We start from the raw sequence: 24,942 nt of genomic DNA, 5'->3' as shown, positions 1-24,942 counted from the left end.
AATTCATCTAATTAAAAAAACAAGTAATATGTTTCAACCCAGCAAAACAAGCAAAACTGTTTCATAACCAGCACTAAATTTGTTCCTACTTGACTTCAGTGTTACCTGCCTAATTAAGCAACTTTGTGAGATCTTGCTCTATTTTTTTTTCTTTTCTTTGTGCCTGCCGAGGTCGGCTGCAGCTCTTAATCCAGCCGAGACAAAAATAAAGAACAGAAAGGGGAAGAAGAAAAAAAAAAACCCCACCTCTAATAATTAGAATAATCAGCGCATTGACTAACCAACAAAGAAACAGGTGTGTGTGCCCAAGTGTGTGTATGTGTGTGTGTGTGTGTGTGTGTGTGTGTGGGAGGATGGAGGTGGCAGCGTGAGCATGCTCTCTCTGCTATTTGCTCGACTGGTAATCAGCCAAACACACTACAAGCCTCCTGCTATGATTTGCCCCCCAGTGTGTCTCCAGTCTGAACGCCTCTGAGTAAGTCAGTGTTTCCTTCTGCAGACATGTGCATGTATTTATACAGAATCCCGTCTATTATATGTATACGTCTGCTTGTGTCACCGTGCTTGCATGGGATTAAGCCTGTGCCCGAGTGCACCGCGCGTCCATGTGTTTCACAGCACATACATTTGTTTCCTGCGCCTTCCCCCTGCTGAGACGTATAGTCTTTCTGAGCCTTACAGGTCGGTGTGTTGCGCATGTGTGCGCGCAGTCTTACATGCTCACAGATGTGTGTGTGTGCGCGTTCGCCGGATGGGAATACAACTCCTAGGACATTTAATCTACGGGGAATTTCACGCTAGTTACTGCTTGTCATCAAACGTTTCTAGCGTAAAATACTGCAGCGATCTGTTATTGGCGGATGTTCGGGACGGATCGACTGTCAGAGCCCTGAGTGCCCCGCTGCCCTCCAGATAGACAGACAGGGCATGTTTTTTTAGGAAGGAGGAGGAAAAGACTAATAAGATACAAAGTTAGCTGTCTCAGTGTTGATGCTTTTCAGTTGAGACAAATGAATCCAAACCTCGAGTGTGTGCGTGCGTATGTGTGTTTGACTGAGTTTAAGTGCACGTTCAAACTTTTTAATGCAAAGGCAGTGACACGAGGGCATCGCTCTGCGCATACCTTCTCTGACTTTCTCTTTCATTCCTTCCGCCTCTCTCACACACACACACACAGATCTGATCACAAGCTCAAGGGAAGACCGATCCAGTATATCAACAGTCGTATGTGTTCACTTAGTAAGACACAGCTGCTAGCACCATTACAATGATTTCCTGTGTGTGTGTGTGTGTGTGTGTGTGTGTGTGGGTCTCTGTCTATCTGCCCCCTCAACAGACACACATCTAAGGGTCCTTTCCAAATGGGGTTTAGCAGGACACATATTTTACACCCGCACAAGTCCCTCTGATGTTCAGGTGCTTCGCTGTAAAATGTGACCCAGGTTGTCTTCTAATGTATATCACAGCCTGACAAAAAAAAAAAAAAAAAAAGTTACATATTCCCTGAAACCCCTTCAAAAAGAGGAGAACAAAAACAAAGGAAGGAACTCATAACCTTAACTTTAAAAGTCAGAACAAAGGAAAGCCTAATAGCTTTTTTTGTGCCTCCATATTAAAAACGTTAAGTATTTAAGTGGGCAGCAAAAAAAACAAAAAAAAACAAAAGACACATTTGTTTAATAGAAGAATCCGTTCTGTATTTGAGACGACTCCAAAGCTTTCAAATTTGAGCCTTAATGTTTCGACAAGCTGTTCAATCAGTTGTTTTTTGAGGACATTGCAAATGGCAGGCTGTCTCTGAAATACGATTGCTTGTTTTACCTGACCCACTTTCCCCTCGCTGTGTGTGCGTGCGCGCCGCCGTGCACGTGAGCGTGCCAGTTTGCTCTGTCCCTCTTCGCTCAGAAGGTTGTAAATGTAATCTTAGACACATGTTACTTCGGCTGATGTTTTTCAGATTGATGTCAGTTGCGATTAGCATATCTCCTGCCAAGACACAGGAGTGCTCTTTAGAGTCTGGCCTCACACACACACTCACACACACACACACACACACACACACACGTATGCAAACCATTGGGTAAACATAGCTCAGCTGCCATTTTGAATGATTGCACAATGATTATTTGATGCAGTGATTTATTTTGAACGCAGCCTGTAAGTAAACTGAAGCAGGAAAAGATGAGAAATCTGACTGACAAGCACCAAAACAAAATTCCACCCCAAGAGAGTCTCCTGACACCCCTTTTCCCAGTAACATATTATTACATGCTGCCCCTCTCCAAAAAAGAAACGCATTTTAACCCCCCCACCACCACCCTCCGGCCTCCAAATTTAATGCCATCCTGTGTGTGTGTGTGTGTGTGTGTGTGTGTGTGTTTTTAGATGCAGTCATGTAAATGCAGCTGTGACCAACCGGCTCTGTGTCGAAACTGTTTCATTTCCATTCGTCTTGTGCCTGGGAATGGAGGATTCCTCCTCCCAGTGCAAAGACGGCAGGGAAACTGTGCAAAACGAATCTCTCCCCATCTCTGGAGAGCAAACAATATAGGGATTCAGAACACACCCTTCAGACAATGGAAGAAGGTAGGGGTCTTATTTTCTCTGCTCGCTCCCCTCTTTTCCCTGTCTCTCTCCACACCTCCCTGACCCCGCTTCCCCTCAACCTGCCTGGCAGAGTGAGGGAATAAGTGCCGTGCCAACGGGGTGGGAGGGTGGGCTCGGAAGGGGGGGACGGGGAGAGAAAGTCAGATAAAAGTAGTTAAAAAGAAGGCGAAACGGAGAGGGGCGAGGAGGAGGGTCTGCAGGTTGGGGGGGGGGTGGGGGGTGGGGGGACAACAGGAGAGTGACTGACCCAATACTCTGCGACAGACCGAGAGAGGAAGACAGATTGTGGGGGGGGGGGGACTCTTCTAAGATGAGAATATATATGCGGTGGCCAGTGTTGTGAGACAAGGCAGGTTGCTGTCACTTTAAAAATGACTGTAATAAAAGTGACCGTCGGAAGATGGATCTGGTGATTTTGGCTTGCTAATCAGTCATCTGTGAAGAGGACCACAGCCCAGATTCAGCGGCCGCCTGACACCCCTTGATTGATGCCTGCGCCCGATAAAAAAAGGCCCATTAACTGTCCTCCTATTAAACTGGGTGAAATGGCAAAAAATGCTCCTCTCTCCCACTCCGCTCCTCTGATCTCTCTTTCATTTCAAACCATATATCCTTTTATATTTCTTGCCCTTTTCCTTATCAGTCCCATCTCCCCCGTTAGCGAAGTCTGTTCCCCTCGCAGTTATTATTGAGATGATGGGAGAGATGTTAATCGGCGAGGCCCGCACTTCTGTTTGCGTGTGCCGCACTTCCTGTCACATCCGGTCTGCGCCGTTAAATCAACAGATCAATACGTTGGCCTGAACATCGGTTGGGAATCGTGTCCCTCGCTCCGGTAAAGTATGCAAACGAGGCCTGCGTCGGCCCCTGACGTCACGCGCTGTGTGTGACTTCAAACCTCGTTTCTGCCTGCTGACATACCTCAGAGGGGGGAAAAAAAATGACCCCATGACTGAATCTCATATCTCCTCATCTCTTCTTCTCTTAGACACATGCACAAACACACACACTCTCTCTCTCTCTCTCTCCTCACACACACACACACACACACACACACACACACAAAGATTGCCTGCAATAATAATAACCCCACAGACGACAGCTTCAGCCCCCTCCTTCCCATCCCCACACCCCCACCCCCCCCCCCCACCACCACCACCACATACAATCAAACAAAGCCTCTCTCTTACCTTGCGCATGACCAATCCTTCCATCTCTCCCTCTTTTTTTTTTCTCCCCCCCCCCCTCCACCATTCTATCTGTGCATGCTCGTCCCTCTCTGCAAACCCAACCACACCTAACAGCAACACCTTGCACTCTCCCGACCATCCCACAGCCTACAGCGCGGCACTCACACCCCCAATAAATACAACCCTGGTCTGCCGTTTTCCCATCTATCCCTTTTTCTCTGCCCCAGTCTCTTTCCCCCTCTCTCTCTCTCTCTCTCTCTCCCTTTCTCTCTCTCTCTCTCTCTCACTCTCTCTCTCTCTCTCCCTCTGTCTTTCCCTCTCCCCTCGCTCCTGGCTGGTGCTGGTGAAATATCAGGGCAAACGGATTCCAGCTTTTTTCTCTGGCTCAGAGGGGTTGTTCTGTGCGATTTGGCCCTGGGGTGCATTTCAGTGCTTCTGATGTGAGAGAGAGCGCGAGAGAGAGAGAGAGAGAGAGAGCGAGAGAGAGACAGAGGCGATGGAGGGAAGGAAAAAGAAAGTGTACGTGTGTGAGACCGAAAGAGAGAGAGAGGAGACACAGCCGGGGTTCATCCCTCCTTTCTGAGGGGGGCAGTCGCCGGTTTTAAAATGACAGGCTTTTGACCGGCGTTGAACCAGCAACTCAAGGCGTGCACGCTCTCCGCGGCTCTCCGAGGCCTTGAGGTGATCTCCTTTCATAATCAGGACGATCCACGTCCATGACAGGTGCGCGGCCATCTTGGAATCTCAGCGAGCCAGTGGACCTGAGCAGTGTCTGCGCGCCGGTGTATAAATAGAAGAGATGAACAACTGCATCCCTGCAATCCTACATCTTTAGATAAAATAGCAATTTATTAAAAAAAATCAAAGATGTCAGGGTTTTTCTTCAGATAGTTTTCAACACATTGCAGATATCTGGTATTATAAATATGTAAATAATATTCATTTCGTTTGGTTGTTTCATTTTATAATCTAAAATTGAGGTAACATTTTAGTAAATATTCTTCTGAATGCTTGGAATATTTCATATTTGTCATGTCATCTCCTAAATATTTATCCACTCTGACGATAAAATAGAAATATGTCTAGCATTTCACTTTTTGGGTCAGCCATGTCCTGAAAACATTCTTTCAAAAAAAAAAAAAAAAAAAACACACAAAAATTTGCAGCAGAAAACATTTTTAGAATTTCTACAGTTGTGTTTGATCTTTTCCTTTATGTCAACGCGTGTGTGCGTTTCACGTGACTTTGCGAATGTGTGTACGTGTACACGTGTGTGTGTGTGTGTGTGTGTGTGTGTTAGTGTGAAAGTGCATGTTTATGTTTCATAATCTCACATCTCACTCTTGGGTGCTCTGAAAGGATTTGTCATTCTCAGCTCAGCTGGGTTGATTGTGAATTAAATGTATTTTTAGGCACCTTTTTTTTCCGTCCTTTTGTGAACCCAGTTGGAATTGAGGTCAGGACACACAAACAGAACACACACACACACACACACACACACACACACACGCACACACACACACACTAGAGCACACACCATCTCAGCCAAAGACACATAGCTTTCAGAACAAATCACTGTTGAACTACCCTGTGTGGAATGATTCTGACATTTTGTTTGGGAGAAATAGCATTTAATTGAAGGGAGGGGCGATACGGATGGCAGTTATGCAACCAAGGGAAAATGTCTACATTTCAACCCAAATTGAAAACATAACAAAGTTCGTGTTTGTGTGTCTGTGACTGTCTGTGTGTGTGTGTGTGTGTGTGTGTGTGTGTGTGTGTGTGTGTGTGTGTGTGTGTGTGTGTGTGTGTGTGTGTGTGTGTGCGTGCACACTGAGTGGTTGTTTGCACTATCTCAGTGTTATTCGCCGTTTGCTTCCTTGTATGATTGTAGATCAGTTCGAGTTGCTGTGTTTATTTACATAGAACCCCCAAAACGTTGCACTGGAACACAAAGTCATCGCTCTGTAATCAAATCCAAAACGTGTCAGGTGTGGTTAGACCGAGTTTGGAAACTAAATTTACATATTTGATGAAAATATGCACAATTTTCACATTTCTGCATTTACATACTGGATTTTTTTACAATTTTTTTTTCACATAATTTTAAAATATGATGAAAAATCAATGATTGAAATGAGAAAGTGTTCAAGGTAAAGTTATTTACATTAACATATTCATAGAGGACAGTGAATCGTTGCTCGAATAGCTGATAAATTATAAAAGTTACCGATTTCCAAAGATAACGTGTGCTGCGATTCCACACCATTGCAAGGTCAGAGGTCAGAGTCACCTCTGGAGAAGGCACGTGATGCTGGAAGGATTCAAGGCTTCCCTCACCGACACTCTGGTACATTAGGTGCTTGCAGAAATGGCTGCTTGAACTCAGGTCATCACATTTTAATGATGGTCACTTGGAAGGGAGCTTGAAGAGCCCTCGAAAGGACTCTTCTAATGCAGTGATGAAGCCAACAAGCATCTTTCAGGGTCACTGCACACCTTAAAAACGATGCCTGCTCTCTCTCTCTCCCTCTCTCTCTCTCTCTTGCTCTCTCTGTTTTTTTTTTTTAATTCCCTCGTTCCCTTGAAGCGTTGCCCATTTGTCCGGGCGCTCCTCTAATCTGTGCGCATTTACGCAGTGGTCATTGCGCCTCCGGTTGACTTGGTTGACTTGTTTGATGATCACATCTCAGGCAAGAGACTGACAAATTTCCGGTGGTAAATCTTTGCTCTGTGACATTCTGCGGCACAAAATAACGAGCGCTGAAACGGACATCCCCGTCAATATTTGCGCAAAACAAGATAATTGCCAATTAATGTAATTTTTTTTTGCTTGATCATGAGGATTTTCAGAAAAATCTTGATAAGATAAGAATTGGGGAAAATTTATATCTATAAGATAGATTTTTTAATGTAATATTTCCTTAATTCTGTTGTGACAGTGTCATAAAAAAGGGCCCGTATACTGGAGCGCACTGGACAGCTGCAGCATTACCCTCACATGCTGCTTTTTTTTTTTTTCTTCTTTCCTTTTTTTTCCAGTTTGGATCCCAGCATGAGACGCTTTTTACGTTTTTAACATGAATGTCGAGATGTCAATCTGTTGCCTCGGAACAGACTTCTAGGCACTGACCGGGTTATTTGCAATGTTGGGGATGGCCAACTGAGCGTTAGAGGAAAGGCATGGGGAGGTGGGGGGGTGCATGGATGGATGGATGATGGGGTGGGAAGGTGGAGGAGGCGACAGTCCCCCAGAGAGGGAGAGTGGGGGCCTCCTGGAGATCTAAAAGGACCTCTCGGACCACTAAATTGACATGTTCAAGGCCTCGGGTTGTCATGAAGAAAGCACTTTAATAAGCCATGTGACAACATACAGTATGGCACTGTTACTTTCATTAGGCCATTAAGTAAGCTGGCAGGCCTTTTCTTAGACTTCAGATTATGTTTTTATTTCCATGAATGAACTTTTTTTTTTTGTTTTACTAATGCCAAATAATAAATAATACCGATTTTTGTCCATTATTGTTATTATTGTGTTGTTGTTGTTATTATTATTATTGTTGTTGTGGCTGTTGTTATTATTGTAAAATTATAGGAATACAAATTCTGTTGATTATCTCTAATGTAATACAATAATAAAGGAGTATCAGTGTTTATACTTCATTTACTTTTCAATTTTTTTCGTCGATTTTAATAGTTGAATAATAAAAGTGCTTAATTCCAATTTGGATCTCAATCTAATAAATTGATCAACATCTGTTAATTTCCTTTTTTTTTGTTTTGTTTTCTATCCAAGAGGCACGCGGGTTGTTCCATCCAGGTCGGGCGCACGGGTCTATAAAGTGCATGTGGATCTGAGTGATAATCAATAGATTTTGGCTTTAAGCGGGACTGCAGGCGAGATGTGTGTCGAGGTTTCACTGTAAGGCGTTTTTTTCTTTTCTTTTTTTTTTTGGCAGGGAGGGGGGGGTCTTTTTTTTTTAACTCCCCCTGACCATATATGGAGGACACTCTCTGGACGCGTGTCTAATAAATAGGGTTCAACAATGAAAAAGATCGGAGGAGCAAAGGGCCAAGTGGGAGGAGGGCAGCGCGGGGCGAGGTGAGACTGAATGGAAACAGCAGTGGTGTTGGTGGTGTGTTTTGTGTGAGAGAGGTGTGCACATGGGGGACAAGTGAGGAAGGGGGGGGGGAGGCTGGCGGCAAGTGTGGGTTTCTGACTCTGAGCGTGCACTTGTAGTATTGATGTCCCCCGGTGCGCGATCCCAAATGCGGGCGACAGCCCGTCTTCCCAGTCACCCGTCTTGTCCCTCTTCTTCTAAATTCTCCTTCCTCGGAGCTCCCACACTCGTTCCTTCCCCGGGAGAAGAGGCACCGCAGACCTTGCCCCGCCTGCGTCTGGGTAAAGACTTTACAGTCAGGGGCCATCGATTGCTGTTATCAAATAAACAGAGTGGCACCGGCAGACCCGCCACCCTGCACCTTCACCCCTTCCTCCTCTCTCTGTTTAATCTCCAGCCCCCCCCCCCCCCCCTCCCCCCCCCCCCCCTCTCTTTCCCCCTCCCAGTCGCACCCCACCTCTCCGCTTGCTCGAGAGCCCCAGCAGCTGTGGTCCCATGTAAATTTTACATGATTGGCACCTCCTTATTTTACCCCCAATCCCCCTCTTTCTTGCCCCCCATATCATGTTGCATATTAATGCACAGTTTATGCAATAGCTCATCTGACAGTGCGCACCGGCTGTCATGTCCGTGGCTTTCCTTAGACATTTGCATACGTGATTATAGCCCCCGAAGTGGTTGATTGTGGCTGGCTGAGGTTAGGAGATGCTTGAAATGTGATATTTGTTGTGCATGCAGGCGGCGGGGTGGGTTTTGGGGACGAGGGGCTGCTGAGACGCTCTCCCTTGACCCCTGAAATACAACGTAATCCCGTTTGGCCCCGTTTGATTAGGGCATTTTTTTCTAATTGTTGTCATCAGGACCTGCACTATCATGCTGCATCTGGAAGCACTTTGACATCTAAGTCAGTGGTTCTCAAAAAAAAAAAAAAAAAAAAAGGGAAAAGGGGGGGGGCTGAAGAATCCCAAAATGCCAGGCGAATGGGGTCCTCCCCCTCAAGGCAAACCCAAGAATTACTTAATTTCACTGTAATTTCATTAATCTGGAAATAAACCAGCCAGGGAACATGTGTCCGAACAAAGGTTTCACGTGCGCGCCACGCCAGGACCGGCTTCACGATACAGTTATTAATGATCAATAACCTGAGGAGAAGAGGTGTCGGGGATCCCTGGGTGGGACAGTCCAGAGTGAGTGGGACCCTCAGTACAAGGTGTGTCCATTTGGGGGTCCTTGACATGAGAATATTGGAGAAGCCCTGATCTAAGTGACTGAGGCTGCTTTGACAGTCTTTGTTTTTAGTCCAGGCGCTACAAGCGCTCCTTTTTTTCTCCTCTCTCTCTCTCTCTCCCTGTCTCCCTCTCTCTCTCTCTCCCTCCCTCTCTCTTTTAAAAGGGAGCGGAAGAGTGGGCTGATACCGGTCTCATGTTGCGTATGGATTTTCGTTTATATAATCGATTGAAATGACCCAATACATTGATTTTGGGTTCACTGTTTTACAAACAAGCGTTTATAGGTCTCGATTTTATGTTAGGGATGATTCCAGTGTGGCACCGACGCGCAAAGAAGTCGGAGTTGTTGATTTTTAAATAAATGATCTAAATACAAACAAATAAATATCCATTGTTTCATGTATAAAAGAATATAAAAGCTGACTGAGAGAGGGGGAGGAGGAGGAGGAGGAGGAGGAGGAAGAGGGGGGGAGAAAGAAGTGAAGGGGAAACAGAGAAAAAAGACAATATTGTGCTGCCTCTCTCCTTAATCAAATAAAGTGGTGTAAAAACACACACACACATACACACTCGCACAAAAGCATTTCCTTCCCTCTGAATTTCTCCTTGAATTATATGCCATCACTAGTGTGTGTGATTGCGGAATATTAAATTAAAGTGGGATAAGTCCGCACCGAGGCGGGCTGCGTCCAATCCGCAACTCATTTCCCCTGTTGTAGCACCGCATCACTGCGCTCCTCTCTTTTCAATGACAATGTGCCAAATCTGGGCATTTTGAAAACACTTTCCATATGCTATTATCGGATCGCTACTGAGCAAGAGAAAGACAGAAAAGAAGGAAAACGGAATGCTTTATACCAAAGGTACCAAGATTCTACATTTTCATGCGTTTTCTTTTTCACTGGCTTATTGTACTTTGTGCTTTTTTTTTTGGAGATTTTGAAAGAGGTAAGAGGGGGTAAATTTGAAGTTGTTTTTTTTTTCTATTGATTGCATATTTATGGTGCGTTGCTGAATGGCTTTAAAGGTTCAGAGTGGAAATGTCGAGAGAGTTTATGTTGAGCATCTATGGGCAAAAACTTGATTTTCTCACAGCTTTTTGGTGTGTTTTCCTCCGTTTGGTGCTGAAAAAGTCAAACGTTTTTGCACAATCGTCTGTCAAGTGTCCTGTAAGTACACATGTTAAAACCAGCTTTTCTTAGACTTTATTTTTCATTAGAAATAATTCAATCTTTTTGATTTATTTACAAATTAACAGATTTTTACTCTCGACAAAATATGCACAGCTGAAAACTTGCAAATGGGTTTACTTTTAAAGATTTTACCTGCTTTTGTTGTGGCTTAAAATCCAGTTTTAACGACTTCACACATTTTTTTAATCAAGACAGTTTCGGTGTTTTGTGATTTGTCTGGCTCGCTGTGGAGGCTGGCTCCCTGAAAGAGTTCCACTTGACTTGTTATTGTCTGTTTTATGGGCCTTTACAGAGCTTGTTTGTTGCATGTGTTTGCTGGACGAGAGTTGGCCAGTGGGTCAGTGTGGCAGGTTGCGGGTCAGAGCTGCGGGCTTTTTTTTTTTTTTTTTTTTGCGTGCTTTTTTTTGCGTGAGTCCTGATGAGGAAGAGGGGGTCAGCCCTGCAACCCCATGAGGGCGCCGACGCATAGGACAAACAAGGTGGAAATGTGATGGCACATTCAGGAGTTGGAGGAGAAAGAAAAAAAAAAACAAAAAACAAAATCTGTCGTTTGCAGTCATAAGGAACGGCTTACAAAAATGACAAAAATAATTGTTTTTAAGAAATGACAGCGTACAAATCAAGCGATGCGTCAATCCAGGGATCAGCTTTAACTTTGGAGGATTTATTGATGGGCCAACAATCGCCCCATCCCAGAGCATCTCCAAGTGTGTCAAGCCAATATGGTAATATCTCCGGACCATTGAAAGTTATTGATCCACTGAAGTGACAGAAGCTCACTACGAGTGTCCAAATACTTTTTTATATATCAATACAAACAGTAAAACATAAAACCAACGCATTTTCTAAAGAAAATTAATGAAGTTTAATACCTGCACAGTCAGTAAATCAGTTTAATTACACTCATTTTGCTTTACGGATTTGGTGATGCTGCAATTACTTTTTTTTTTCCTCTTTACGCACAAATTGTCTCCTCGCAGTCTCACGCGCACACGCACGCAGATATCCACAAACAGCGACAGGGAGAGTGGGGAGAGAGAGACACAGAGAGAGAGGGGGGGAGAGAGACAGAGAGAGAGGGAGATCGGGGTTTGCAGATAAAAATCTATAATTAATTGAGGATGCTGCTGATATGGAAATGGGGCGAAATATTAGTTAACGCGGTCTATTGTCGAGCGGTCCTCCGGAGAAAGAGCATCGTCTGCAGGGAGAGAGGGAGGGTGGAGACCGGGGGGATTTACAAAACGCAGGAGAGGTTAAGATAAGCGACAGCCTATATCACTTCTCTAAATCCGCTTTGTACTTTCTCGTTTTCTCCCCCCGAAAACAAATAAATAATAAAAAAAAAAAAGAAATAAATAAAATAAACGCATCTCCGCCGAAAAATGTCAACAGCGCGGACCAATTTAATCACTAGAAAGTGGAAAGTGAGTACATCCCTCCTCAGAAATGAAGACGCTCGCAGAAAGAAAAAAAAAGAGGAAAAAAATCAGGCTGGTTTATGTCTACAAAACTCCCTCCGTTTAGGTGCGCAAAGTCGCAAATGGCGAGTGTAGGTCCTCTCCGTGCAGCTTGGGGATGATGGACGCGCGGCCCCTGTGGAGTTTTTTTTTTTCTTTTCTTTTTTTTTTTTTTGCGCGTCCGCTGCTGTAGCGGGTCGACCGACTCTCCAAGCCCGTCTGCGAGCGACGCCTCCCAGGGTTGACAGGCTCGAAACCCCCCTGGAGGACAGGGAGGCAGCTGCAGCGGTAGCGGCAGCAGCAGGAGCCTTGGATCCGGGTGAAAAGTGACGCCTCTGTTCATCACCTCGACCCACCCACCCCCTTTGTCAGAGACCTTTCTAAACCCAGAATAAACACCCTGGGGTCGGGTCGGGCTCGGATCTCTTGGCTTCTTAAGGATCCAGTTGGTATGGGTGCAGTCCAGTCAATGTGGCTGCAAAGTAGACCGAGTACTTCACTTGCCAGCAGCAGCCTTATCATCACATCCCAAGCCCCAGCTCATGCAGTTCAATTCACCCCCAGCTTCGATTTTTTCCATGAAGGCGAACAAGATCTCTTGATTTTCTCCCCGATTGAGACTGTGTAAAGTCTTCCCCTTGCCCCAAAGCCTCTATTAAGAAACCGGTGGGAAAACACAGTAAACGGTTTGCATTGAAATGATATAGGGCCAAAAGAGCGATGGACTTTGTAAAGACACTAAATGTAAACGCCGGTGAATTGAGCTTTGAATAGAGGGGGGATTTTTTTTGTGTGACCCTGTATTGGATTTTGCAGTCTGGCTCTAGTGAACCCACACGGGGCCTCAGCGGACCCGAAAGGGCAGAGATGACTGTCTAACATGTGGTGTATTACTGAGACGCTTTGTGGCTTTGATTTTCGCAGCTCAAATGTTTATATGTCTCACATATTCAACAGATCGGGATGCAATATGTCCATCTTCTCGGAAAACACTCAATATTGTCCAAATAGAAGAGGACAGGAAAATGCATCCAGAGGTGTATAAATTACTCACGTCTGAGAATGCTTTTTTTGCGCTTTTGCACATAAATTATTTTACCTATAAAATGTATTTCACACAACGTACAAGCCCGTATTGATGCGCAGCACAAGACGGTGTTGATCCCCCCTCCGGGTGTTTTTCCTTTATGTTTTCATCCACAGCATTGATCAAAAGTGATTTGCACAAAGTTCTTTTTTTTTTCTTTGAAATTAATTCCTCAAAAACAAACGATAAAAATCACGCATGAATTTAGATCTACGTGTATACATTCACATACTTCTCGGTTTCTACTGAAGGCGGTTCAAGTCTTGCGCTTCTTATGAATTGCAGTTCACGTGTATTGTCATAATCAATAAAACCCCGCTGATGTCGGTGCGTGAAAAGCATCGTGGACAGAACATGTGACTAATTTCACATTTGTGAAATGCATTTTAAAAGAAAAAAAAATCTGTCTGCGTTCATTCTGCGCTTTGAATCAGAAATATCCGTCTGTAAAACTTCTTATTTTCTTTTACAAAAAAAGAAAGAAAAAAAATGACTTCCAACTATTTGTAAGTAATTCTGAGTTCGGTGTTTGGTGTGGAGGAAGCGGTTGTCCATTGTTCTGCGTGTGATTTGGCCCTTGGAGAGAAGCCGTACAAAAGGATTTTGTGCGCGCATGGACCCATGCGGCCGCCAGGGCTCCGTGTGCGCGTCATTTGCAATGTGGAGACTGTTGATCAACTCACTAATTACACTTCTCTCCTCTCTCTCCCTCCCTCTCCGTCTCTCTTTTGCTCCCTCCCTCTCTCGCTCTCTCTCTCTCTCTCTCCCTTGCTCTCTCTCTCTCTCTCTCTCTCTCTCTCTCTCTCTCTCTCTCTCTCTCTCTCTCTCTCTCTGTCTCTCTACCCATTCCCAGAGTGCATATCGGGAAATAGACACACAAAGACATGCGCACTCAACTTAATCAGCCATTTTTTTAAACAGGGCTAAAACGATAATAATTAGCAGAATAAAGACATATCGGATTTTCATTTCCTTTCCTCCGTTTCCCGACCCCCGTCCACAAGAGAAACTGCGAGGCAGCCCGTCGACACGTCGTTTCACCGCCACCGGAACCAAAATAAGGGATAGCTCTCTAAACGCTTGACATTTGTGATTTTACCCCTTTTCTCATTATAAAGTTGGAGGATTATTGTAATTTTCCCTGTTTTTCCACATTTTTACTGTCCAATTACGCAAGCCGCTGGATGTGACTGTTTTATAAAGCCAAGAGCAAAGAGAGAAGCGGAGGTGACGGTTTTGGAGGGGGAAGAAAGTAAGTTTTTTTTTTTCTCCTTTCCACCTCTCCCTTTAACTTTTATTGAGTACTTTGGGGTGTGTGTGCTAAATTTAGGGGTCGGGTATCGATTATCTATCTCGCAGTTGGATCTTTGACATCGGGGTGGTTCGGATAACAGGTGCTGTGTGTTTTTTAGTCCGGAATAAAGGCGAATATCGTGATGTTGGTGCAACTCCGGTGCTTTGGCTACAGTGAAACAGGCGGCTGACAGGCTCCGGAGGCGTCCTTTGCGCGTGTGTCCGCTGCCCCCTCGGTGCGATTCCGCGTCCAGACCTGCCTTTTTGCAAAGTTTTACGGCGAAGGTTTTGCCGGGATCGTGCGGGTGGACGGACACACGCGAAGACGCGACGACGCGCGGCGAGCGTCGCCCCCCTTTTGTGGCTTTTGCGGTGCGGATACGCTGCTGCTGCTGCTGCTGCTGCTGCTGCTGCTGCTTCCAGGAGTCCGATCCCTCGGACATGTCCGCTTTCGGCTCGTTTCCATCCGAGGTGTCCGAATAGCGCTCGATCGCACTCATTCACTCCCGGTTTCAGTCCTCGACCGTCACACGCTTTCTATTCGAAGTCACATTTTAGACACAGAAGCGCGTGAAGCCGGTTTCCTTTTCTTTCTTTTCTTTCTTTTTTTTTTTTTTTTAAAGAAACCTCGTCGGGGTTTCGTGCACCTTCCAGGCAGACGCAGCCGAAGTGCTCCGTCTCCCGACACGATCCCCCCTCCGTGCGAATAAGTGCATATCTCTTAAAACGCCGGGGTGAGACCCACATCAGTGGATCGCCACATAAAGCACCGTGCATTGTGCCTATGCCGGCTCGTGCACCTTTACCTGCCGCGTTTCAAAAGTAGTCTGAGTTTACCGAGGCGTGGGTGGCTGCGTCGCCCAGGAGGGAGAGCGATCGCTGGGCTACTGATTGCACGGAGAGTCCCTTCAGAGCTCAGCTACTCCAACTCCTCTGCTTTTTTTCCCCCCCTCTCCCTGACACACGGGCATGTGAAAGATCAGACTGTAAACCCCAAATCCACACTCTTTCTACGCAGTTCTTCATATTAAGACAGTGAAACTCCTGCTTTCCATTCATAATCTCTAAATTCCATTTCCACACTCGAGATCGGTGCGTTTGGACTCCGATTCCCTTTCATAAATAGTCTTTCTGTTATTTTCCCAGAGATGCTGCTTGAAACATCCTGTTTGAGGTGCGCGTGAGTGCCGTTTTGTTTTATATTTTAGAGAGATCTGAGTGCAGGGGTAGTGTTTCTCAGGTGTTTTTTTTTCTTTCTTTTTTTTTTTTGTAGGTAGGTAGGTAGATAGACTTGGCTCGGATTGGGACGCGACAGTGAGAGGGGGGACATCGATCGCACGGGAGCAAAAAAAAAAAAAAAAAAAAAAAAAACATCAGGGCCAAGGGGCCAGTCAGTCTCCAACCCGGGTATGTAACAGTGTAGTGAGCGCGCGTGTGTGTCTGCGCGCGCGCGCGCGTGTGTATGAAGGGACTGTATACGCTCCAAGTGAAAGGTGCGCCAGTATGATAGGCGACCTTTTACAGGATTGTCTCTATTTTTACACGCGTTTTCTTGCGGGACTTTTTGGTGAGGGCTTCGGAGCGTATTTTGTCCCTGGAATTGAGGACTTTTAATTCAGTTTCTTCAAACATTTCAGACTTTTCATAAACGGAACACGAGCCTACATTTTAATCAACATATTGGATTTTTCAGTTGAATCTCATAAAACGATCCAGGATTGTTATTACCACGTCTTTATTATTATTATTATTATTATTATTATTATTATTATTATTATTATTATTACATTTTATTATTGTGGCAAAAATGTATATTTCATATTTTTAAGCTAAATTCAAATTTTAAAAACGTCATCAGTTTTCACCTCAGATAAATGTTAACTAATCTCTTAACAATTTCTTATCGTTGATACAATGTGAGCAGTCATGTGTTTGGTGGATCTTGTGTGAACTCATGATTTAATTGCATCTGCATAAAATTATATGTTGAAAACAAAAATATGCTGCCTAGGCCTAATAATGAAAACATTTAAATAACAGGATAGAGGATCCTGTCTAATTGCAATGAATTTCATCAGTTAATGATGGTATTGTCTCACTTTATAATAACAGAATTTGCTTTTTTTTAAATTTTAGTTTTTCTTGTCTTGCAAATGAGAGGATTTTTTTGAGGCTTGCAGAAGCACAGGCCCGTTGTTTTTGTTTTTCTCTGCTGCTTGTCTTAGGACTATCAAAGACTGGGTGTGTGTATCTTTTTGTGTTATTTAAGCTGCTTCCAACGCTCATTTTACCCGTAGCAGTAAAAGGGAGGGATAAGAAAAAAAAAAAAACATATAGTGTGAAAGATGGGCAGACAGCCCTGCGAGGACAATAGCTGTTGGCTTGAAAATGCTTCTTGATTATTAAAAGCTAATGCATTTTCAGCATTGCAGCCTTCATTAAGGGTGCGGATGGAGGGGGGCGAGAGGGATGAGAGGGTACTGGGAGGAGGAGAGGATGGGAGAGAGAGAGAGAGACAGGGGCTGAGTCTGTCCTATAACTCCTGGGTCTAAGACACATGCAGCTAGAAGATTGGCTCGGGCCTCTCCTAGGGGTCGACAATGTGTCATTTCCACCCGGCTAGATTGCCCTCTGCCTATCTGATATTAATGTGCAAATCAATATTTCAGGGATTAAATTTCCCTTCTTCATTTTTTATGGTTTCTACCTCAATAAGTCTCCCGTCTAATAGAGGAGGCTGGATGATTTAGAAGCCTTTGCTGCAGAAAGAGAGAGAAAGAAATAGAGAGGAGATTTGCAACAAGGCTATCGCTGCATTTTAATGTTCTTCTCCGTGGATCCCCCATAGGCCCTTAGTAAGGAGGGCTATATCGCTGCTTTACACTGTAAAGACAGCCAATTTGGCTAAAAAGGCAGAAAGGGAAAATATGAGTCCGGTTGAATACTTAAGACGCTGTGGTAATCCGAGCAGCAGGTATTAGTGAAAGGGAGCTTCCCCCCTCAAAGAGACACACACACACACTCTCACGCACACACACAGAGCTACATCCAAACCTGCATTACCAGCCGTTATGCTTCAGCGAGCGGTATAGCTTACCACTCGCTGGACCGCTATGACAATATGTTGTTTTTTTTTTTTCTCTCTCCCCCTTCTTCTTCTCCTCCTCCACCGCTCTTCACCTTTTTTGCATAGAAGCCCATCGACGTCCATTGGAGAGATTTACTCTCCTGCGTAATAACATCTGGCGTGTGTGTGTGATAGAAATGAATCACTCTGACACAATGACCTGCGTATGATTATTGGGGAAGGGAGGAGCGTATTACCATAGTCATAATGCCGCATCTCATTGAGAGTCAACTAAATGAGTTTGGACCCTCTGACTCCCCATAGACATTCATTAAGGGACAGTGCTCACAGAGGCGTCTGTCTGCCAATAGGTGTGTGTCTGGGCATGTGTGTTTATTTAATCCTCCTTCCTGTACCATCTGGTGCGTGTGTGCATGCGTGTGTGTGCGTGTCCAGCAACAGCACAGTGTGAATTTCCCTCCAGTCGGCCCCGCGGTCCCCCCTCATTCAGTCTTTTGCAGGAGAGCAGGAGTAGACTGTTTTTAACATACCCTTGATAGGTAAGAGTGTCAGCGATTGAAAACAAGAAAAGAAGGAGAAAGAGACAGAGGAAGAGGCACAAAAGAACTCTAATTGTAGCACGACCGCTTGGCTTCCTCCCTGATTCACGGCCATTACAATGTGAAAGGCACAACCGCCTGTCCTCCATTATCAAAACGGGAGGCCTACACACTTTCACATCCACACACACATACTCCCTGGAAAGGATCATGTTGGGTTTTTTTTTTTTGTGTGTGTGTGTGCGTCTTATCGCTGGCTCTGATAACTGTTGTCGTTCTGATCACTTGCTTTCTGTCGATTCGGTGTCGAACACATGCTGCATTTTCCTCAGCGTGAGTGATGAGTGAGTGAATTTACAGACTGAAACTAATTCTCCATATTTTAGGTTTGCGAGTCAAAGCAGGGAAGGTAAAAGTCGCTGTCAAAGAAGTACGCACATAACAATTTCTTCTTTTTATTTTTTTCGCTTGACTCTCCTGGGCCAAGTTGTCTTTTTTAGACTCTCTGCTTTCCAGTTTTTGTGGATTTTTTTATTTTTTATTTTTTACTTTTTCATAGATTGTCTTTTATGCAACATCTATTATGCAATTGTTCAAAGTGTGTAGTTTTTTGAAGCTAAGAGCTTTTTAGCAAGCGAGCGCGTGTGCGTGGACTCAGGGGGGTGATGACGGTCTGCAGTAGTAGAGTCGGGGTCTCCTGGCTCGGGGAGGCCTGTATAGGGGAGAAGCTAAGAAGTTCGCTGCAGCTCAGCATTATATCTCAAAGAAGGGGGGCTTCCTGTGTCAGCCCTGGGGCACCACCACTAACACACAATTTCTCTCTATCACACACACTGAGCGAGTCGCAGAGGAGGGTTAAAGACTTGGAACGAGATCAAGCCTCTCGGTAGCTCCCGGGGAGGGTGCTTGTGAATATGCGAGTTTTAGTGTAATTAGCACTTAATTATATTAACATATGCAAATTGTCAGGCGGAGAGCTTGTACTGCCGGTGGGTATCGGCTGAGATACAAGTGACTCTATTGTACCACCACGGCAGAAAAGAGAATAATGGGTGTGTAAGGCAACCAGCCAGCAGCCAGCAGCCAGCCAGCCCCCCGTGCTAGCACATAACCAGCTAGCTCATTTAAGTCTCTGGCTGGCCACTTTGCCAAATTTCATTAGTCGCCATGACGACCTTGCTAATTGTGCTGACTAATGTCCCTTGTCCCTGACCTGTCGTCAGTCGGGATGGGTGCACCCCCCCCCCCCATAAAAAACATGAGAGGGTTAGAGAGAAAGAGAGGCCCGACTGTCCAGATTAAACCAGCTCACAATGACTCCTATTTACACACGTTCCGCTTGTACGAGCATTTGCATATTCAAAAATACTTCTGCCATCTTTCCTGGTCTGCTCAGCGTGTGTGTTTGCATGTGCACTTGTGCACAGGCAAGGTTGAGCGCATGTGGAAGCAGTGTGTCAGGGGGAATGACAAGAGTTCATTTGTGTATTGTGTGTGTGTGTGTGTGTGTGTGTGTGTGTGTGTGTGTGTCACTCTTTGCGTGTCACATGTGTAACACATATTGTGTCTGTGAAGCGAGACTGAGACAGTGAGACTAGTTTTAGTCCTGTGTAGCGGCGTAGCCGAGTTTGTTTTTGATTATTGTACAAGACCCAAATCCTGGCAAAAATAAGCTCGGGCCAAAATAACAGGGACACGGGGTTCTGCCTCTGAAACTTTCTACAACCCTTCTTTTCATCCAATATAAATATCTAATTACAACACATTTATGGCTACCCCACATCCAAGCAGCAGGGCTTTCTTTCTAAGGGGGAGGGTGGACAAACATTTAATGTTCTGTGCTTCCCGATAGCCAAAGGTGGGTAGAGATTGGGCCTCGCCGGTGCTACTAGTGCTTGCATGCTAATCCTGTTTTTTGACAGGAACGTAAACTGATATAATTGCTTTTCAGAGGCAGGAACGGCAGTTTATACAAGTGTGAAAGCACGGGAAAGGGGATTAGCATTATTTTGCATAATGCTGGGCAGGCGCTGAATGGGGCATTGAACGCTTGACTGGGTGACAGAGATGAAAGAGAGATGAAATGCTCTACCCCTCTGCTCTCTCTCTCTCTCTCTCTCTCCCTCCCCTCTCCCCTTGCTCCTCCAGTCCTCGTGTCCCAGGCCACTGGCACTGGAGGACTGCGTTTGCTGGAGAAGACCCCCGGAAACACCAGACACCAGTGTTTTTGGGTGTTTGTTCGGATGCCAGCAGATGGAAGCTGTCATGTGAAGCAATATGTATGATAATAGAGTAACTGTGGAGACTGGTAAACTCCCTAAGCCTCCGTGTATATACTAAACTGCATCCCTAAAGCACTGGAGTGTACAATTATGTAGTGGATGGATGTGGCTCAGGTAGCATTTACATGGAAGGAAGGGAGCGGCTTTCATGGATCAAATCAAACTACACTGCACTTACATTTTCCTTTATTGAGATGTTTGCTGAGGATTTCATCGGATATCATCTGGGCAGAGGCATCTGTGAAATTGTGAGGCAGGTGTGTTTTCTATGAGCGCCTGCGTGTGTGTGTGTGTGTGTGTGTGTGCGTCTGAGCTCCGGCGGTGGTTGTAGGAGGGAAACGCGAGGGTGGTGACGCAGCTCAAAAACTGCCACCGTGACTTCCATATGACCCAGCTCGACTTTGTAAGTAATTTATGATCAACCGTCATCATTGCTATTGCATCTGGTGTATGGAAATGATCCCGGGTCGAGGGAGGGGCGTGAGGTTGGGTGGTGGAGAACATGAACAGCACAAAGGCCGGTGTGGCCTGTTTTTGTTGTCTCTCATTGGACAGGATCCTCTTTCTTTGACCTTTTGCACGCCTTCCCTCGCCTTTCATATGCTAATCGCGGACAGACCCGAGGAGGAAACGTGCTGGAGCTGAGTGGAGGAGGACAAAGACTCCCTCTCTCTTTCTCTGCCTCCTTTCCGCGCTATATCTCCTCTTTTCTTGCCTCTTCCCCTCTCGAGCAACTTGACAGACTTTGGCATGAAAGGAAGTGAGTGCTTAGTGGATGGGAAAGGTGGGGATGGCATTCTCGCTGTGACCCGCACCACCTGTGAGGATCAAGTGTGCTGCACTGATCCTTGGTTATGTGTATGTGGAGTTTTATTTTGAGTGGCCCTTGTGGTGTGTGTTGCAGATCGGTAATCGTTTGAGCCACGCCGCTGGTAGTGCTGTAGCACAGGCCCGAGTCAGTTGAGGAGTGATTTGTTGCTTTTCCAGTGAAGCTAGCGGAGTTGTCATACAGGGTCTATATTTCTCCCCGTCTCTCTCGGCTCTGCCAACTCTATCTCCTTACAACCAGTAAAAGTACTGTCTCTGGCGGGGTAAAAGGATACTAATATAGTTACTACAAGCCTCCCCTAACATAATACTTCTGCACACCGCTGTCGAGCATGACGTGTTTTCAACGTTCTTCTGGCTCTGTTATGGGAAGGGGGCATGTTATCTGTAGGAAATGTAATTTTTGTCCTCATTGAAATCGTTCATTATTGAGCACGGTTATCTAAATGTTTTTGTTGCTGTTGGTCCGACGCCAGTCAGGATTGCGTTACCCTTGCTCCCTCGCTCACTCCCCCTCTCATGTCTCTACGACTGTCTCTCTCCCCCTCTCTCTCTCTTTCTCCCTCGCTCCCGCTCTCATCTGGCCAAGCCTTCATCAGTCTCTTTAGGGAAAATAGAAAGAGGGGGATTTTTCTCTTCCCTCTGTGCTCCGTCCCGTTCTCAGGCTCTCCTGCCTATTTTGCATTAGCCATCTCGTACAGGATATTAACCATGGAAAAACACGGGTCTGGGTATTTCATTTAGAATAATATGTTTATTCTTTTCATTTCAAAGTGGAAATGGTGGGGGGATTTCATCAAGTGGGGAAAGAACAATCGGGGCCGTGTGTTCAAGCACTCTTTCTGTTTGATCTGAGGTCCTGTGGGCCCTGGGCTTGGCTGCAATTCCCAGGTTTAGGTCAAATGAAGTTGGCCTCATCTTTTTCTCATACTGTATCGTGTGCTTTCTCCGCATGCGTGTCTCCCTCGCTCGCCGCTGCTCTCGGTCTCATCTTTCATACGCATTTATGGCCGCCCCGTGTGTCTGTCTGCTGGCAGTCAGGTAGGGATGAGAGTTAATCCCATGTGTTGACCGGCCAATTTGAATGGAAAATGAAACTCTTCCCTCACCGATATTTCTGAACTTTCCTTCCACTGTTGTGCAATTCGTGTTAATGCCCCGTTTATTTCCGCACATCAATGTGGATTTGAAGTCGCGGCTACCTTTCCGGCTCTGACATTGTTTGTCCTCTATACTCCTTGATGCAGTCACTGTGAAGGACACTTGCTCAGCCCTTCAGGTCCATGTGAGTGCTTCAAAGTCCTCTTCTTACATACTTCCACAAAGCGTTCGGCAGTCTTTTATTTTAGAAAAAGGTTTGTCCCTCTTGTACGTACCAACGAAATAATGCACGGTACAAAAGGTTATATGCCGCATTTTATCGATCGCTCTTAAAAGTGTTTTCAGAGCTGCGAAAACTGGCGAGATGAAACCAAAGCCAGAAAAAGAAAATATGCACAACTACCTCATCCAAACAGAAGTCAAACAACAAGCTGAGTGAAGAGAGGGAAAAACTTGATGAATGACTAAGTTTCTCCAGGTTTGAGAAAAGACACACCACAATAGCACAAGACATCTCATGACAAATGATACATTCTCTTCCTCGTTGGCTAAAGACAAAGACGAGGATTGAAAAGGCAGAGAGGCCGGTCACAAGACATGCACACAATAATAGACCTTCAGGAAAGATGGCAACGCAAGAAACGAAACAGCTTTAGACAGTTTTCCATTCGAGATTGTTTCTATGAAAATATTTATATCCAGGCGTATTTGTATGTATGTCTGTTAGTATCGGCGTCTGCTAATGCCTGCACGGATATTGGAGGTACGTTGTGTGACATGATTGGCGTCTAGTATTCCTGAAGGCAAGTGCATGTGGATATCAAGGCCATTGGCAAGGCTTGTCAGGGAGTAAGTGGCTAATTAATTATGCATGACTTGTGGTCTTAAACAAACAGTGTAATGAGAGATGAAATGAATTTACCCAAATAATTTATCTCAGGTTGCATGGATGTTATTATTATTATTATTATTATTATTATTATTATTATTATTATTAAAAGTTTCTTGAATAATTAAGAAAGCGTGCTCGGCTCCAAATAGAAATCCAGATCAGTCTTTTCAGGCGCATGCTCAAACATTCTGCAGTGCAGCCATGTCAAATATGAATATTTGTGTGCCGTTTAATAACCGCAGGATCATATTAAAAACCAAAGGAGAAAAAAAAAATAGGGATCTTTCATTTTCCAGCTCAGGTATCAGTTCAGTCTGATCTAATACCAGCAGGTAAGCATGTGTCTCCAGAACTCCCAGAGGAGAATTCAGCAGCACTATCCCTCCTCAAAATCCTACTTTTTTTTTTTTTTTTTTTTCTGGACTGGCACCATCTGCGGAATACTCTTTAATTATTTGCTCTTAAAAAGAATAAAACAAAGACTCCCTTTTTTTTTTTTTCCAATGACAGTAAAGAAGAAGAGCAGAACAGTCGCAGGAATGTTCTTGTATATAAAATTGCAGGTATTAACAGGGGTAGTTTTGTCAGTGGTTTCGCTGATGTATCAGCTCTCTGCACCTAGACTAAATAAAGAGGAGAGTATTTGCTGTGTTTCATCCCAACGCAGATGAGGAGATATAGGACGACTCTGGAAGAACTTCTAAAAAAAAAAAAAAAAAAGCAAAGCAACGCCAGAGAAAGGACCTCTTCCTCGATACAGTAACTAAACAAGTGTCACGATGTGGTGATGGATGGAGCCGCCGTCTCGTCGGCTTGTTGTGCACACTCCCCCTTTTAGGATCGCCGTTAAATGAAAGTCAAAAGTTGTCTTAAATACGCCAGCCGTTGAATGATGCCTCGCTCCCTTTCCGGACGTGTCGGGCGCGGCTTTAAAACGAAGCGCCATTTGATTGCCGCTCCGCCGCGCCACGAGCGTGGCCTACGTGTGTTTAAAAGAGAGTGAAAATAGGAGATATTGCTGACTGTGTTCTTCGGTTGCCTTGTCATTGACCTCCACGGTCCTCTGCTTGTCACATAAAGGGCAGTGGAACGTGTATATGCGAACATACGAGTACAAAGGAAAACCTAAAGGACAGGGAGGGAGAAAGCCTCCACGTTTATGCTCCATGTTCAATTTAAATATCCCTTCTTGTCACTTATATCTAATGGTAGTTATTTCTTCCAGTGAGCAGTAAGTTAATGGGTCCATTTCATCACGTTTTCCTCTCAGCAGGCTGGCCCCGGTTTTTTGCGTGACATAGTGTTTATTTGATAAAGGAATATTGCACTGTTAATCTAAAACCACGCTAATTACATCTGACAGTTGTTTGTTTGTAGCGAAATCCAATTAAAATGTACACTTTTCAACTCCATTGCTCATTTTTCTCTCTCCACCCCCCATTCTTTTTTTTTTCCTTCCCTCCCACAGTAACCAGAAAAAGAGCCTATGATGGCATAAATAACAACTGTGCTTTCCTTGTGGTTTTTGTGAGAAGAGGGCAAACTCACAACAGCTGTCAGAAAAAGGGGGTTTGTTTAAAAAGTAAATGGCTTTGGTCTAAAGTTCATTTGGAGACCTCTCTAATTAAATAGAGAGCCGAAAGCTTAAGTTAATTAGTAATTCCCTGGGTCCAGAAATTAGACCTGTCACGAGTATTCAAGCTCTTGGAAAGCCAAAAGGTATGTGTGTATTGTGTGTTTTTCCACAAATCTCCTCATTCCTGCTCCCATTTTGGTATACAAATGTGGCTAAACGTCTGTTCATCTGTGCAATCCCTATTGCGAGGCGAGCACATTTCCCCTGTTGAAATGCTGCAGACATTAATAGTCTTTTTTGTGGCGTGTCGGAGAAGTGCTCAGGAGATGTTTAAGTGAGGGGCACATAGCTCGTGGCGTCAGTCAGGATACCTGCCCTATGATTATGTTTATGAAGATAATAACAGGGCTAGGGTCCCGCCGAGTACCGTCTTTAGAAAACAGTAGGGGTTTGAAC

The 24,942-nt window shown here is 44.9% G+C and overlaps 1 protein-coding gene across 8 annotated transcripts in view; it reads left to right on the top strand.

Annotated features, from left to right (window-relative positions):
- The first annotated feature begins 394 nt into the window (after positions 1-394).
- zfhx4 (zinc finger homeobox 4) overlaps positions 395-24,942 on the top strand; it is a 94,480-nt gene continuing 69,932 nt past the window's right edge. For 4 of the 8 annotated variants that reach the window (XM_030099498.1, XM_030099497.1, XM_030099496.1 and 1 more), the window contains exon 1: positions 13,703-14,139. The gene's annotated coding sequence lies outside the window, so the exon portion shown is untranslated. Of the gene's footprint in view, positions 476-9,661; positions 10,011-10,040; positions 10,106-13,702; positions 14,140-24,942 lie in introns of those variants that run through there. The other 4 variants (XM_030099492.1, XM_030099495.1, XM_030099493.1 and 1 more) reach the window with 3 other exon arrangements.

Source organism: Salarias fasciatus, chromosome 9, assembly GCF_902148845.1.
Source record: "Salarias fasciatus chromosome 9, fSalaFa1.1, whole genome shotgun sequence".
NCBI lineage: Eukaryota > Metazoa > Chordata > Actinopteri > Blenniiformes > Blenniidae > Salarias > Salarias fasciatus.
The sequence above is the reverse complement of the archived record's forward strand: the minus strand, read 5'-3'. Positions and strand labels throughout refer to the sequence as shown.